A 17,571-nucleotide genomic window follows, 5' to 3' on the forward strand; every position below is an offset into this window, starting at 1 on the left:
ACTAGAAATCCTATTTTGGTGAATAAGCTGAGGACTTCCTAGAGAAGCTGTATGATGTGAAATAGTTGCAAATAATGACAAAGTAACTCGTAGATAAATTATTTTAAGCCTTTATTTGTTAGTTTGCTGCATAGAGCTGCAAAGCATCAACAACATATTTCCTCAAAATGTAGAGTTTACAAGTTTTCTGAGCTCCCTGATGTTTGCAATCTATTCTAGTCTCAATGTCCTCTAATTTTACATCAATCATCTAATGATCTAGATTGCCCATTGCTTGCAGCTATCTTTTCATGTTTTATTTGGTTAAAGGAAAATCAGCTTTACATTGTGAAAATGCATACTGTTAGCGAATTGTGAAATTGTGAGGAATTGTGCTGTAATTACTGAATATTGGCTCTCCATGAACATGTTGCTTAAACGTGGGAAGATCTGCCAGAGAAATTAAGTTTCTCTCCTCAGTAGTCCATCGTTACAGCAACAATTGTGGAAATCAAGTGAGATGTGGAACCATTTTTGATTGCCTTAAATGGCGCATTTATATATGCCAGCAAGAATCTATGCTTCTATGTAAATTGAAAAAGGGAAATGAAACAGTCTGTGGATGTGGACTCTCTCGGGTTGAATGTAGGTGGATCAGTTCGTACTTAACATCTGTTCAGGCTGGAAATGCAGAGGAAGTTTAATATGTTTACTCAATCATACTGGTTTCCTGAGTGCCAAGGCAGAAAATCTAAAACATGTGACTTCTGTTCACATTATGTGGGAGCTATTTAGAACAAAGGTGATGATCCTGGAAGAAAATGTGGAGACGCTATCTCGGGTGCCAGCACTGTTGGACTTCTTTGTTGCCAGCAATCAACAGCCCTTAAACATCAACATTTCAAGGTTTTGTCGACCACTGTACCAAGTAACCTCTAAAAACATTTAAGAAGAAATAGAAAATAACACTAGATTATTTCTTAACATATCAAAAGAATATCAACATATGGCCTTGGATCCTTTTCGTTCCCCGTCCCTATAACTCAATACAAAATTATAATACATTTAATGTAGCATTCCAGTCCAGATAGTAGTTTGTGGAGTTAAATTTCAAACTCCCTTTTTGAAAATTTTCTCGTATTCATAAACACTTTAGCTAGCCAGGACAGCATGTTGCTCTAGGAACAAAAGTGGGGAGTTACAAAGAAGGCAATTTATAAGAAATATATTTCTGTCAAAATTTTATGAAACAGAAGAAAAATCATAAAACAACAATTAATATTAGAAGAAAGTCTTATCAAATTCTATATAATGATTTTTCATCAATATACTTGGCCTCTAATTAGTTAAAAGGAAGATCATGCAATGCCCAGGGTTTTTATCTTGTGGTTACTATTCAATTTAAATTCTTATATTCCCCAAAATGTCCTTGTTTTAGTTGGTAAGACAGCAAGACAGTAGCTACAATTCAGTGGAATTAAGTACTTTGCCATATTCCATGAAATATACAAGGAGAGGTCAGAAGAAACACAATTATTTTTGTCTGGAGGAATACAAAAAGGTGTCACAGAGTTGGCATTTGAATTGGATACTGAAAGATGAATGGAAATGCACTAGCTGGAGGTGAAAAGAATATAATGGACTGAGGAAAGGTCCTTTCCAAAAATCAAGAAAGCTGTAAAAGGCATGGGGATTTTAATAATTATCTTCAGTTGGAATTACATGTATGTTGAGTGCAGGGACAAAATTGAAAACATAGTTATGGCTGAAAAGTTATATGGGAAATTATTATCAAAGGCTATTGATGTCAAGCTAAGAAGATTACATTTTACCTAAAACGCCTATGATCTTTAAAGTGGATGTAAGACTAGTTCCTCTTCCCCATTCTTATGTTTTCCGTATAATTATATTTGTAAAAGTATAATGTTTTAAGTATTTAATTGACTAATAAAATTACATTAAAGAAAAATGACTTACTTTAAAGACATGACTTGTATAAGCAGACTTGTAGTTACCTACTTAATATTACATAAATTTAACAAGTAAATAGACAAAGTTACAATATGAATGTTAATATATATGTTATAAATGTATGTCTATCCACTTTGAAAGTATGATAATATATTTAGCTTAAAAAAATAAGAGGATAAAGAAAAATCAGTCTATCAGAGAAAAAAATTAATGATAGAAAAATAAGAAATCCATAAATGATATTAAAGCTTCCCTTCTCTGTTGTTGCATGTTATGAGTGGTTCTCATATTTACTGAAGAACTAAGGTAAAGTACTGGTTTTGTAAGGGCGGGATATACTGACTCTAAAGCTTAAGAATAAAATCAAGCAGAAAACCAAATATTGCATGTTCTCATTTATAAGTGGAAGCTAATCACTAGGTACACAGGGATACAAAGAGGGGAAGGATAAACACTGGGAACTCTAAAAGAGGGGTGGAGGGAAGGGAAGGGAGGACTGAAAAACTACCTATTTGGTACTATGCCCATTATGTGGGTGACAATATCAATTGTATCCCAAATCTCAGCATCACATAATATGCCCATATAACAAATCCACACATGTATCCCCTGAATGTAAAATAAAAGAATTATAAGAAAACAAAAATTAAGCAGGATTTTTCTAAAGGGGTTTCAGTTTGAAATGACCTTGAATGACCTAGAATTTAATGAATAGCAGACATTTAATAACCTAAATTAACAAGCAGTGACAACAAAGAAATATTAATTTTACATTATTTTAACCAAGCTGAGAGTTCACCTGTTTTGAGGTAGGCACAAATTAGCTAAATTCTGTTTTGTGGGACTTTTTTTTTCCCCCACAAAAAGGCAAATTCTCAAAGCTGTAAGTAGACCTGTGTTATTTTCAATGTACTTAAAATATTAAATAGTTTTATTTAATAAAACAGCAATCTTGTAGCCTTTAAATTATTTTAATTCTAGGAAAAAATGACATATGACTTTTAAAAAATTTTATCAACTATTTGTTTCGGGTTTAATCTAAATATTCCATAACATACCTAGGGCCAAAATGTTCTAATACTGAACCAAAATATGTCTCAATAAACAATAATAGTGCTCCAGGTATGGAAGTGCTGGGTGACTAATATCAGGACTTGATTACTAGCATTAACTCTCCTCAGTATTTCAATACCAACTTCAGTGCTAATAAGGCATCAATTTGCTGTAGCAAGTATTTACAAAATACGCTGTGGCAACAAAAATGAGATGTGCCATGTGACTTACTCTCACATACAAAAAAAAGTATTCAAGGTAATTCAAAAATTGGAGTTGTTTAAAAATATCCTCGCACTTATTGAGTTTAAATGTTCTTTTCATTATGAGGGTAATTAGATCATCAGGCTAAATGAACATGTTTTAATAAACAAATGAATTCTCATCAAAAATCCCAAGTACAAAAATAAGATTTATTTTAAATGAATGAGTGCTGTTTCTTTGAATTTGGACAATCTGTATATTTAAAATCTAATTTTGAAAATGATTCCAATTTTAAATTAAGAAAAATGCTTTACATACTTGAATCTAAAATTATGTGTTATAATACTATATGTATTTGGAGATGTGTTTCTTTGTACAACAAATAAATTACATTTACAGATGTGTGCCTAGGGAGAATATGTATCTGTAGATACTTCACAATTAACAGGAATACTGCATTTGAGAGAGAGAGAGAGAGAGAGAGAGAGATGGAGACAGGCAGAGAAAATATGAGGCAAGGTGAGAAAGAGAATCCCATAATAATCTTCAGAGTAAAAAACAGAATTTTATGTTTTCCTCACCAACATAGACTATTGCCTCTGTCTTACAATTGCTAATGAAGAACTATAATCTTCTCCTAAATCAAAGTCAGTAAAAGGTAAATGTTATTTTAAATTTTTTTAAATTTTATTTTACCTTCATTTCTTTTCAAATACTCTTCCTTTTTGATGTAGATCTGAGTTCTCTCTGTATTTTATTTATTTTATTTTATTTTATTTATTTATTTTTTTAGAGATGGAGTGTCACTATGTGGCCCAGGCTAGTCTCCTGGCCTCAAACGATCCTCCTGCCTCAGCCTCCCAGAGTGCTGGGATTACAAGCATGAGCTACTGCACCTGGCTGAAAGGTAAACTTTAGATCACCAGTATTGATAGCTCTACATGATACTTAAGCTGAACTTTGGCATAAAAATAACATATTAAACAGGATATAGGATGGTATAACCATTTACTTGTTAAAACTTAAATTTTAAATTGATTTATTTATTCACATCAAAACAAAAGATATCTGAAAACATTTTCATTCTTCCATTTAAGTAATTAAGTTGAAAACTTTGGACTTTTCTTAACCAATTTTCCTCAAGTTATCACTGGTTTTCATTAAATGATATTCCTTTTCAGTTCTTATCCACAGGGGTTTGCACTGTTTTCACAAAAATTGCAGATAATTTAAACCTGTGGTAGGAAGCAGGGGAAGGTGAGTGAAAGAGCATTATCATATAGTGTCTTGTTCAGTGAAGTAACACTTAAAGAGAAGTGTCTGCTGAAAGCCACCCAAATCATTGTCAACTCTGGAATGGTCAGGTAGTTGAGTCTTCCAGGTTGTTATTCAAGTTCTCCTTTGAATTTAGGGAATGCTGGGATGAGTAAATGCCTTTCAGAATAAGTGAAATTTAAGAGTATTGTACAGTTCAATGTTTCCATTGCACGAAATAATCATGGTTTGGTGAATAACAGCAAAACTGGAAGTGAGGAATGCTCTATGTAGATAAGTCTGTCCAGGTTTTAGCCTTTGACTCTGTCAAGGAACTTTTCCAAGAAGCTTTAATTACCTTACCTATAAACTAGGAACAGTAAAATTTACTCTTGTTCCCAGCATGGTGGTTTTAGGAATCAGAGGGAACACATTTGTTAAAAGAGCATTTGAAATAAAAATTTATAACAACGCTGTTTTAATTCTCACAAGATTTTTGAGAATGTTAAAACATCAGCAATTATAATCTTCAACTTTGATCCAACAAAGTTCATAAGAAGATATATTGGCCATCTTTAATTCATGCAATGATTCCTTGAGTCATTCAACCATTCACTGAGCAGCTATGATGTGTAAGTGAATATCTTTACAATTAATGTACTAAAAATCAAAAAGAAGAATAGCTAATATGACTAACCATGTTGAAATATGGTTAATTACCTTAAAGGAAATACAGTTGACTCTTGAATAATGCAAAGCATTAGGAGTGCCAACCCCCTGCACAGTTGAAAATGTGAGTATAACTTTTGACTCCTTAAAAACGTAACTAATCATAGCCTAGTGTTGACGGGAAGCCATACTGAAAACTTAAACAGTCAATTAACATACATTTTTTATATTATATGTGTTATAAACTTTATTTTTACAATAAATAAAGCTAAAGAAAAGAAAATGTTATAAAGAAAAATCACAAGATAAAATATATTTACTACTTATTAAATAGAAGTGGATCATCATAAAGGTCTTCATCCTTCTTGTCTTCATCTTCTGTAAACTGAAGAGGAGGAGGAAGAGAAGGGGTTGGTCTTGCTGTCTCAGGAGTGTCAGAGGCAGGAGAGGTGGAGGTGCTGAAAGAAGAGGCAGGAGAGCAGGCACACTTGTAACCTATATTGGAAAAAAATCCATGTGTTAGTGGACACACACAATTCAAACCCATTTTCTAAGGGTCACTTGTAGATAGAAAGTTGTACTGGGTTTGAAAACCAATATAATTAATGATAGAAAAATAAATATAATGTAGTTAGACCAAGACACTTTTAGCAAGAAGAATGAATCTGAAATGCAAATCATTTTATTCTCTCAATCAATTCAGAAATCTATACCTTAAATATGTTGTCATTCAAGAACTGCCTCATCAAATCATATTACTCCTTCCTCATCAAATGTCACTCAGAATCTTGTTATTCTGTTTAGAAATTTTAGTACTACCTTTTTTATAACTTTTATCTAAGTTCAGGGGCACAAGTGCAGGTTTGTTAAATAGGTAAACTAGTATCATAGGGTTTGTTACACAGATTATTTTACCACCCAGTTGTTAAGTATTGTACCCATTAGTTATTTTTCCTGATCATCACCCTCCTCCCACCCTTCACCCTCGAAAAGGTTCTAGCACGTGTTGTTCCCCTCTGTAAATTAGCCCTTTGCTAGGGAAAATACAACATACAGTTATCTCTGACAAAAGCTTGAGAAGGCTCTTCTAAATATACACTACCCATTTTAGAAATCAGATTAAAAATATAGAGAAATTCATATTCATTTTTTAATAATAGAGGATCCTAACTATTGCTCTTATATAGACAACTAACCAGACTTCACATGAAAGTGGGAAATGTTTAATACAGTTTTGAGAAGTGAAGATTGAAAAATAACACAGCAATCATGATATGAAGCTGTACAACATTTGCTTTGAGCTATTTGACCCACCAGTGAGTCAAAGATTTCAAGTAATGTTTATTTTTTATTATATTTTTCTTCTTGGGGTAACTATAACACAATAAAAAAGAATTCATAAAAATTATCATGTATTAATCCATTATCATGCTGCTATATAGAACTGTTGAGGACTGGGTAATTTATAAAGAAAAGAGGTTTAATTGACTCACAGCTTTACATGGCTGGGGAGGCCTCAGGAAACTTACTATCATGGCGAAGGCATCTCTTCACAGTGTGGCAGGAGAGAGAATGAGTGTCGAGCAAAGAGGGAAGCCTCTTATAGGGCCATCCGATCTCTTGAGAACTTACTCACTGTCATGAGAACAGCATGGGGGAAACCATCCCCATGATTCAATTATCTCCACCTGGTCCCACCCTTGACATGTGGGGATTATTACAATTCAAGAGAAGATTTTGGGTGAGGACATGGAGTCAAACCACATCACCTATGAATTTTTTATTTTTATTTTTTTTGCTATTTTAGGTTCTACTTTTAATTCCTTCTACATAAAAGTTTCACACCTTTTAACTCAGCACATTCTCAACTTCTCACATGTTAGTATCTAACATGGGTCAGTCCTTGCTTGACATGTTTCTCTCTATTCTGGATTTATATGCCTATTCAATTTCTCTGACTTTCAGCATTTTGGTTTTTAGCCAATGTCACCTAGTCTTAAACTGAGTTAATTACCATCTGAGACAGTTTGATTTTTGTCCCATTGTTCTATTGGCCATTGGGCAGATCTGTCATTAATCTATATAACCATTTGGAAGCATATTCTCATAAATGTTTTTGAAGATAATTATGTTTTCAGCTTCACTCTATGGAGAGATGATACAAGCACACACACATGTGCACACATGACTTCTAATTTTCTTATCTTTATTAATGTTATTTCCAACCAGCACTTCTAAATCTTGTTGTAACTTCCAACACTTCTTCATTTGTTTTTCCCTTCAATTTGAGCCACCACAATTCTTTTTATTCTCATTTCTATCCCTACTCAGGATTTTATGAACTGACTACTGGATTTGCTCAATGGGCTCCTGCTGTTTCAACATTTGAAGACCTGCCTTTATAATCAATCAAAACCATCCACATCAGAATCACTTTTAGAAATACAACCTTGATCATGTCTCTCACTTTTTAAAACCCTTCAGTTTGTGACACTGCTTATGATCCAAGGCCCAACCTTCTTTTTTAGACACTGATAGTTTTCTAATGTCTAGCCTGAATGACCCTTTCTATTCTTATTTTTCATGTATTTGAAGAGACATCTTACTCCCCTCAAAACAGATAACTCACGGTTTTCTGGGTACATCTTCACATTCTTATTATTGGGCATCTGTTTATATTTTCCCTTAGAATTCATTTTCACTTCTATTAACAACTCTTTTTTTTTCCAGTGGTCATTTATATCCAATTTTCAACAAGAAGTTCTGCTTAATCACTCTATGGAGTACTCATTCATGTGAAAGAGGAAGTTATAAAGCAATAAATAAAGTCACAGTTAAATGAATGCCATATTTGGGGATTTGATACAGGAAAACTAGAATGCCATGAACTAAGTTATCCCTGCTACATGGGTCTTTCCTAAACTAGATTATAATTCCTAAAGGTCACAGATCATATATGTCCTTCTTCCGCTTCTTCATTTCTATTATTTCTTATAAATCTTTCAAGTAAAATTTGCTCAGTGTATTGTATTACTACTTGATCACCTAAGTATGAAGGCATATTCTATAAATGCAAGGCTCTGTGCAGAAATTTTTTGAATTTGTCCTGACTCAAGAAAGCCTTAGAAAGATACATAAAAATTTCCCATTTTCTAGTTTTATGGCATAATTAATTAATTGTACAAATGGTTATTGAGAGATTTACAGAGTTAGGTACTCTGTGAAGTTCTGAAAAAATGGCAGTGGAGAGAAAAAGTTCCTGCTCTCAGTAGATATGTACTTTCCTTAACATCTGCTAATTTTACAATTGCATTTGTTGATTAACATGTGTCTTTACTCTCTACAATTCCCCATCTTGTATTCTGTACATTTACATAATTTATATAGCCCCAGTACAAATATTATCTCCCTTTTCCCTCCCCACTGGAGAGGCACCACTAATCACAGATTTTCATGCAGTAGACAGTATCAATAAATACTGTGTTTGTGAGCATCAGGCATGAAATGCATACATACAAATATCATCATAGATATAACTGTTTATAGTTAATCTGGTGTCCAGATAGCTGCTGTCCTCTATATAAACAAACTATTTTACTCGGAAGGAATATTTTTTTCTCTATTAGATTCATTTAAAGAAAGAAAGTCTTGTTCAAAGTTTTCAAGTTCTCAGAGTTCCTGTTGATCAAACACTTCCTGAGCTCAAGAAGCATCTTTAGAACAACATATCATTTAAATTGTAGAGGTATATTTCCAGAAACAGTTTGTGTTTTCTAAAATCAGTTTAACTCGTGTTAATAGTTTTTGCACACATGCTGAAATGGTAAAAAAATAAAAAAAGTGTCATGTATTTTTATCAGTCTATCAATTGTCTCTTTCATATTAATTACCTTTGAAAAATACAACAGAATATACTCATCCCATGTGTGAGTAAATCTCAGTATGTCAGGATAAGTAATTCTCAATATTAATATCAACTTGCTGTGAGGAAGAAAATAATGTTTAGGTAATTTTGACCTTGACATCATTCCTGACTGCTTTCTTTCTCTCACACTCTAACCAATTCATTAGCAAATCCTTTCAGCATTACCTTTCAAACAGATGCAGAATCCAAACATTCTCACAATCTCCACTGCTCCAAATCCAATTAGAGCCACAATAATTCCTAACCTTGTCTTAAAAAGACAGTCTAACATGTCTCCTGCTTCTACGTTTGCAGGTTTTCTTTTTCCATAAACCACAATGATTCTTTAAAAATATGAATCAATTATGTTATCCCACTGTTTCAAGCCCTGCATGGCTTCCCACAGCATGCAGAATAAAATCCCAAGTTTTATGAAGGCTTTTAGGCTATTCTCAGTCCCTTTCTGCCCTCTGATATCATCTATGATTACTCCTCCTCTTTCTTCAACCATACTGGTCTCATTATAGATCCAAGGCTCCAAGCGTGCCTTGGCCTGCCTTAAAGCATTTACATATGTTCTTTCCATGAACTAAAACACTCTTCTCCCAGAAAGTCATGTAGTTGATTCCTTTGTTTCCTTCTGTTTGTATTTAGATGGGACATTTTCAGAACACCTACTCCTGGATCAAGTTATCTACACTGTCTATACTTTCTTCCACATTTTTTTCACCATTTATTCAAGTATCATCACTTGCCTTATATTTTCTTATTTAGATTAGTGATTATTTATTTACTGTTCTTTTTTCCTGCTGCTGCCTACCATAGGTCCTCTGTGAAGAAAGAAATATTGTTTTGCCCATATTTATGTAGTCAAAGTCTATAGAAAAATGCTTGGAAAAGGCTTATGATTCATGAATATTCCTTGAATGATTAAAGGTTCTTGTTATTGAACAGTCTGAGAATCTTCACTTTATATTAAATGGGTTCTAATTTGAATGCTTTCTGTGTAATTTCAAGTAAAAGTAGAATGTTTACATGAAATATTTGAATTAAATAGATATTTTTACATTCCACATATCAACCACTGTGAATAAATGTTTTCAAGTTTCTGTGAATGAACAAAAATGAAATATGTGATTTTTGCACATTGATTTTGTATCTTGAGACTTTGCTGAAGTTGCTTATCAGCTAAAGGAGGTTTTGGGATGAGACAATGGAGTTTTCTAGATATACAATCATGTCATCTGCAAACAGGGACAATTTGACTTCCTCTTTTCGTAATTGAATACCGTTTATTTCCTTCTCCTGCCTGATTGCCCTGGCCAGAACTTCCAACACTGTGTTGAATAGGAGTGGTGAGAGAGGGCATCCCTGTCTTGTGCCAGTTTTCAAAGGGAATGTTTCCAGTTTTTGCCCATTCAGTATGATATTCGCTGTGGGTTTGTCATAGATAGCTCTTATTATTTTGAGATATGTCCCATCAATACCTAATTTATTGAGAGTTTTTAGCATGAAGCATTGTTGAATTTTGTCAAAGGCCTTTCTGCGTCTATTGAGATAATCATGTGTTTTTTGTTGTTGGTTTTGTTTATATGCTGGATTACGTGTGGTGATTCCTCAGGGATCTAGAACTAGAAATACCATTTGACCCAGCCATACCACTACTGGGTATATACCCAAAGGATTATAGAACATGCTGCTATAAAAACACATGCACACATATGTTTATTGTGGCACTATTCACAATAGCAAAGACTTGGAACCAACCCAAATGTCCAACAATGATAGACTGGATTAAAAAAATATGGCACACATACACCATGGAATACAATGCAGCCATAAAAAATGATGAGTTCATGTCCTTTGTAGGGACACGGATGAAGCTGGAAACCATCATTCTCAGCAAACTATCGCAAGGACAAAAAAACAAACACCGCATGTTCTCACTCATAGGTGGGAATTGAACAATAAGAACACATGAACACAGGAAGGGGAACATCACACACGGGGGCCTGTTGCGGGGTGGGGGGAAGGGGGAGGGATAGCATTAGGAGATATACCTAATGTTAAATGATGAGTTAATGGGTGCAGCACACCAACATGACACATGTATACATATGTAACAAACCTGCACATTGTGCACATGTACCCTAAAACTTAAAGTATAACAAAAAGAAATAAAATAAAATAAAATACAAAATAAGTAAAAAAAAAAAAAAAAGAAATATGTGAAATATGTATAACTACAGCCTAATGTTCAATGAAATCAATCAATTTGTAGATTTCTTGGGCTATGTCATGAAATAGAAGATAACATTATCTAAAAAAGATTACCGAGTTTAAAGGGAAATTTTTTTTGGTCAAGCCTAGATGTTTTTCATACTTTATAAAGGCAAAGTAATTTATTAAAACAGATTTCTATGTTTGTATTATTTTATATTCCTTATATTTTCAGTTCTGTAGCTTAAGCACTTGAATATAAACAGCTTTACACTGTCACGTAATGTAAAATGCTTTGCATTGTTGTGATTATCTACAGTTAAAGACATTGAAGTCATCTAATACTCTCATTATGATCATCTGTATCTTAAAGATGGGTCACTATATTTCAAAACTTTAGAGTTGGCAAAATTTAGAAAGAAAATAGGTAAAATATATTTCTGTATTGCAAAAATGTGCTTGCATGTGTGTTTGTGGAGAGATCCAGTGAGAGTGAGCAAGAGTGATTTGTTTTACTACTCATACAAAAGCAAAGTTACAACATACACAGTATGTTAGGAAGAGTTTTACTGTTATCTTATTATAATCCAGTTGAGCTCTATAAAAATTCTCAGAATGTATAACATAAAAACCGATATTATTTGTGATTTCTACTGCTTCAACATTTACTGTCAAGATCTTTATGACAGAAGATCTATTTTCTATACTTGACTGTTTCAATAATCTTTCTCCCTTTTTCAATGTTGTGTTCTTTTCTGAGAGGAACTTACTATTTCATCTTGTGATATGTTGAGGCTTGCTAGAAATCAAGTCCAATTCACTAGGAATAGACATATAAAACATCATATTTCCCAGCCAAGTATATAGACACATCTCATAAAGAGAAATATTACAATGTCTTTCTTTGATATAAAATATTGTAAAGATTTTCTCTTTCAATGCTTACTTTAAATAGAATGGTGAAATTTAAATATAGTATGTGCATAGTAAATATGTCAAATGAGGAAGTGGAAATATACTATTTCTCATAATATTTCAATTTCTTAAATTTTAAGAATGGTTACTATATTAATATTGAACCGTGTAAAATCATTGTATCTGCATAATTTCTGATATTAATTATTAATTTATTAAGAACACATGCTTGTGAGTGATGTCAATTTTCCTAGAATTTGACTATTATAAACAAAATAAAATGGAGATTGAGGGTTTTTTTCTGTATTGCTGGGAATTATGGGAAAATAATTTAAAGGTAATGTCTATATTTTTATGACATATAAAGAATAAAACAACTACTACAGTCATACAATTTTCTTGACAATTGTATCCATTAATCATTTAACATAAATGTAACATTTCTTTTATATTATTATGTTTAGTAATTGTTTAAGAAACTTGCTTATATGCTAAAATAAATGTTCTTGAATAATGCCAAAAATTATAACACTTTGAGATAATTACAGAAGGAAATAAAAACACCTTGTATTATTTTAATTTTAAAGGTTTCTAATGTGCATAATAATATTCTGTATCAAAATACCAGCCTCAATACAATGGTAGGTATATTTTCAATTGGAAATTATAAAACCCCAATTTTTTTCTTGATGTATCTATTTAGAGTAATCATGTTTTATTGGACCATAAAAGTGAATGGAATTTGTTAAAATGATTAGGCAAGTGATACAATGAGCAAGAGAATAGCAGAAGAAATATCACAAAAATAATAAAAGAAACTTCATGATATCTAATCAAATTTAGTATACAGATATACAAATATGTAATGCTACCATTAATAGAAATGATTGTAAGATAAATTAGGCAAATTTATTATGTCACCAGACTTTGTGAAGTTGATAATATCTTTCCTAATGCATAGATTTATTGGTTAGTTTGAATATGGTTAATATTTCTCAAGTACCTATCCATTTCTGAGCAGACGTACATTTAACAATGCTTAGGTAGGTGAAGCAGAATATGGAATCACATGTGCAAAAACCTAGTGTTTTTAGATAAAAACAATATTATTAATAATATAGTTATTATTTCTACTAGTAAAAACATTATTTGCATTGAATGAGTTCTATTTTTTCTAACTAAATTCTGAAAGTATAGATTACCATTCCAGACAACTATGGTATATTTTCTTACAAAATAGAACTGGCAAAATTACTAAAGGTTTGACACACCATATTGTTCATGGCCAACAAAGTTATGACTGACAGCCTGCCTAGGACTCCAGGGACAAATCTTTGGAAGAGGGATAGTGTCCAAAGGCAGAGTTCAAGGAAAAGGTCTGGAACAGAGCAAGACTAATACCTCAGAGGGTAACAAAAGTTGCCAAGGCCAAATTAAAATCAATCCATCAGTTTATAGGCAACTCATGTGGCAAATACAAGGCCAGAGCTCTATGACTTTTTTTCCACACAACCAATGAAAAACCATTTTTATAAATTCTACAGACAGGAGTACGATACTTTGTGATGGTACCTGACAAGCTGTCAACCTATCTTAGGTGTTTGAGATGCTCTATCTCTTCCTATCCCAGGAGGACATTCCTTTTGTAGAATTACATTTTGTGAGATTGTTTCAGTGCTCCTTGGAGATTTATTTTTTACAGTCATCTTTAAAAATGCTAATACTATATGCTGCCATCTATGTTGTGTCACACAGTTAGGATTGTATGAAAGATATCATTGGCTTTAACAAAAGACTGCTTTGGATCACATTTCTGCCAGTTACTAATTGAATGACCTTGAGCTGTTTAGTGTATACCTTTGAACTTCGATTTTACTATCTGTAAAGTGATGATGGTAATAAATGGCTCACAATGTTGCTATGAAGATTAACTGAAGAAATGATAAAACATTTAAAGCAAGCACAGCAAAGATATGGTGGCTATAGTTTATGTATATACATATTTCTTTGATAGCTTAGTTCAGAGCCTAATATACAACCACCACAGTTCATGTTGTTGGTGAAAATAAAAATTATAAAGCTGGGATGGTATATAGCTTTCATCTCAGTCGTTAATGTCAATATATTCTTAATGGTTGCATAGTGAACTGTGTCAATAAAAGTTTTGGAGTTCAGAAAAGAAGACTCATGAAGAATTTCTTATTATATACATGCATACATTACATAATTACATTTCATTCAACAATGGACCACATACATGATGGTAGTCCCATTGGACTATAATAGGGCTGAAAAAATTCTATCAGCTAGGATCTTCATAGTGGTTGTAATGTCATAGTACACAAATTTTTTTCACTTGTTTGATGTGATGCTAGTATAAACAAACCTATTCATTGCCAGTCTTGCAAAAATATTTAAAAAGCTAACTATAAAACAGTTTCAGGAGGCATTCTGGAAGAAACTATTGTTATTATAAGAGCTGACATAGCTCCATTGGTGTTATTGCCCCTGAAGACCTTCCAGTGGGTGAAAACATGGAATTTGAAAGAATAATATTGATGATCCTGACCCACTGAAGGCTTAAGCTAATATGTGTGTTTGTGTCTTAATTTTCAGCAAAAAAATTTCAAAACCTTTAAGAAAATGAAAAATAGAATATGAGCTTACACAATAAGAATATTAAAATAAAATATTTTTGTAAATTTGTATAATGTGTTTCTGTTTGAAGTGTTATTACAGAATAGTCAAAGTAAAATAATTTAAGTCTGTAAAGTAAAAAAGTTATAGTTGGTGAAGGTTAATTTATTATTGAATAAAAATGTTTTTTAAAAAAACGTAGTGCAGCCTAAGTGTAGAGTGTTCATAAAGTCTACAATAGTGTACAATAATGTCTTAGGCCTGAACATTCACTCACCACTAACTCGCTGACTTACCCAGAGCAACTTCCAGTCCTGCAAGCTCCAGTCACAGTAAGTGCCCCTTTCAAGCATACCATTTTTGTCTTTTATGCTTTATTTTTAGTGTACCTTTTGTATGTTTAGATATACAAATACTTACCTTTGTATTATAATTGCCTACAGTATTCAGTAGAGTAACATGCTATATAGGTTTGTAGCTTAGGAGCAAAAGGCTGTACCGTGTAGCCTAGATATGTAATAGGCTACACCACCTAGGTTTGTGTAACTACACCCTATGATGTTCTCACCATCATGAAATTGTCTAAGGACACATTTCTCAGAACGCATTCTCATTGTTAAACAACACATGTCTGTAACTGTTCAAAAAGATGATGACACAACTATATATGTTGACACAGAGGTGGAGAATTTAATTAAATAGAAAGTTATTTTTCTTCAATCTAAATGATCTTAATTTGTATTATTTATAATAGGTAACTATGTAAGTGGAAAATTAGCTAAGTCTTGAGGAATCATATGGGCACACAAAGACAATGTAATCCAAATATCTCAGCCGTCAACACTGTCAATATTATCACCAACAAATCAATCATATAGGTCTTTTTTGAAACTATAGAAGAAGTTTTTCCACTAGATATCTTTGTACCTTCTCTGGGAAATAAGAAAAAGTATCCTTAGAAATGTGGTTCTTGACTCAGTTCTGATCAACAGAAAAATGATGGGCTTTTAGAACATCAAAGTTCTGAATGCACACTTATGCATACAAATATAGCTTAGAAGCTACATAAGTTCTGGAAAACTTTGTAATTTTGAGTTGGTCAGGAGATAATTTTCAGGCCTTCTCTCTGTAACTGGTTACAGAAATAAAAACTCTCTTTCTCCCCAGTTCATCTGCATCTCGTTATTGGGCAGTGAGAAATAGCAGCCTGACCCTCAGTTTGGTCCAGGAACAGTTTGATGCCAATATTAACTGAAATTATGATTATTTCAATGAAATTATGTCTTTATTCTAATATTCATTAGAATTGAATTATGTAACATTATTACAGAATACTGTATTATCATTTACTTTTTCCTTCTGAGACCTAAAGCACTAAAGTTGCATATTCATTCAGCCCTACATTTAAATTTTATTTTTTGAAATGTGTTACACAGTTTAGTTTGAGATTACACAACATTTGTGATACTACAACAATTAATATGGGCTTTTAGAAAATGAAAAATGATGGGTTTTTAGAACATTAAAGATGCATGATAGCTACCCGGGATAACCTGATTCACAAAGTTGGAGTATAGCTCAGGATGTATATTTTTTCAAGACTCCCAGACAAATTCTGAAACACAGGCTGGTTAGGAAACATTGCCTTAAAGGCTTGGATAATATAAAGTTTTAATTATATAAGTGATATATCAGAAAATATCTCATCATAATTGTTTTTTCTATTTCAAATTTGAGCAACTTTTTACACTTTACTACTACCATTAAAATGTGTTGTAACACATTATTTTCTAGAAAATGTATGTATTTATTTATTATATTTTATTTTTTAAATTAATTTTATGGCTGCCTTCAGCCTCGGCTAAAGTGATATTTTAAAATATATGTTTGGTCTTTGATTCTGTTTCCTGGCATACAATCCCTAAAATCCTTAGAATATCCAAAATGATGTCTTTTTATATGCTAATGAGCTTACTGATGCTTGGCAGCCTCTAGGTAACTTCAGGAAGGGCTTGTCACCTGAAAGACAAAGGCAGGAGTACAGGGTTGGGACTTTGATACCCACTCTCCAACTTCTGGGGAGGGAAGTGAGGGCTGAAGGTTAAGTTGATTATTAATGGCCACCAGTTTAATCAATCACACCTAGTAACGAAGCACGCATAAAATCCCCAAAGGACAGGTTTTGGAGAGCTTCAGGATAGGTGAACACATGAAGGTTTCTGGAGAGTAGAAAATGCCTAGGGAGGGCATAGAAGATGCACACCTTTTCCCACAGTCTTGCTTTACACAACTCTTTCATCTGCATCCTTTGTAATAGTCTGGATCATAAGCCGGTAAATGAAAGTAAATGTTTTCCTGAGTTGTGCAAGTCCCTCTCACAAATTAATGGAACCCAAGAAGAGGGTCATGAGAACCCGAATTTATACGCAGTCAGTCAGAAGCATAGGAAAAACAACCTGAGGATTGGGATTGGTTATAGAAGAGGAGGCAGTCTTGTGGGACTGAGCTCCCAACCTATGGGATCTGCCACTGTCTTCTGATCAATACTATCACAATTAAACTCCATTAGCGTCTGCTGTATAACTGACTGCTTGCTTGGTGTGTGGGGAAAATCCCCCACACATTTGTTAACAAAAGATGTCTGTGTTGATTGTTGTGGCAGAAAAGCAGGGGAAAAACACAGTGTTTTTGCCACTCAGAGCTATTCTGTCTTTCTCTCTTCTGTTTAATCGAGGATATATACAAAATGTTGGCCCTGTTAATAA

The sequence above is a fragment of the Pan troglodytes genome, chromosome 3 (assembly GCF_028858775.2).
Source record: "Pan troglodytes isolate AG18354 chromosome 3, NHGRI_mPanTro3-v2.0_pri, whole genome shotgun sequence".
NCBI lineage: Eukaryota > Metazoa > Chordata > Mammalia > Primates > Hominidae > Pan > Pan troglodytes.